Raw genomic sequence first — 882 nt, 5'->3', positions numbered from 1 at the left:
ATGTCGTCATGGCATTAACATGATGCTTTGGTGATTTTGAGGCTTCTTCAAGTCTAGCCATAGCTTTTTCAAACTTCAAATTGATGGTATCAATGTGAGCACTAAGTTGAGCGCCCAATTGAGTAATGGAGTCCACTTCATGCTTTTCTCCTCTAGTAGCCTTGCAAGGTCTACTATATTGTGAGTTATGGACCGCCATTTCCTCAATTTTGTTCCAAGTTTGATTGTCATCAACTTTGGTGAACATTCCATTTGATCCCATGTTGAGAATGTTCCTTGAATCTTTATAAAGACCGTTCCAAAATTGTTGTACCAAGAACCACTCGCTAAGTCCATGATGAGGACATGAGCAACAAATTCCCTTGAATCGCTCCCAAGCTTCATACAAAGATTCTTCATCCCTTTGCTTAAAGCCCGTAATTTGAGCTCTTAGCATGTTAGTCTTTTCCAGTGGATAGAACTTTTTGTAGAAAGCTAGAGCCAACTTTTTCCAAGAATAAATTCCGAGAGTAGCCTTATCAAGGCCTTTCAACCATTGTTTCGCGATGCCAATTAGAGAAAAAGGGAATAAGACCCATCGAATTTGGTCTTGAGTTACACCGGTTTGAGAAATCGCATCACAATAGTCGCAAAAAGTCTCCATATGAGAATGAGGGTCTTCACTTGGCATCCCCCCAAATTGGCTTCTTTTGACTAATTGGATATATGCGGATTTGGCAATAAAATTTCCGGTTAGATGTTGTGGTGTGGGAGTACCATTGGGTAGGTTCTCCTCGGTGGGTACGGAATGTGATGAAAACTTAGGCATTGTGGGTTGATTTTGTGTTGGATTTTGTGTTGGGTTCTCCTCACCTTCTCTTGCAAAAGAGTTGATGAACTCAA

The 882-nt window shown here is 40.7% G+C and overlaps 1 non-coding gene across 1 annotated transcript; it reads left to right on the top strand.

Moving 5' to 3' along the window:
• Positions 1 to 329: 329 nt before the first annotated feature.
• LOC141604373 (small nucleolar RNA R71) lies at positions 330 to 436 on the top strand. Its single transcript, XR_012526075.1, has one exon. It is a non-coding gene; the product is annotated as a small nucleolar RNA R71 (small nucleolar RNA).
• The last annotated feature ends 446 nt before the right edge of the window (positions 437 to 882 follow it).

This window comes from Silene latifolia, chromosome 9 (genome assembly GCF_048544455.1).
Source record: "Silene latifolia isolate original U9 population chromosome 9, ASM4854445v1, whole genome shotgun sequence".
Taxonomy (NCBI): Eukaryota; Viridiplantae; Streptophyta; class Magnoliopsida; order Caryophyllales; family Caryophyllaceae; genus Silene; species Silene latifolia.
The sequence above is the reverse complement of the archived record's forward strand: the minus strand, read 5'-3'. Positions and strand labels throughout refer to the sequence as shown.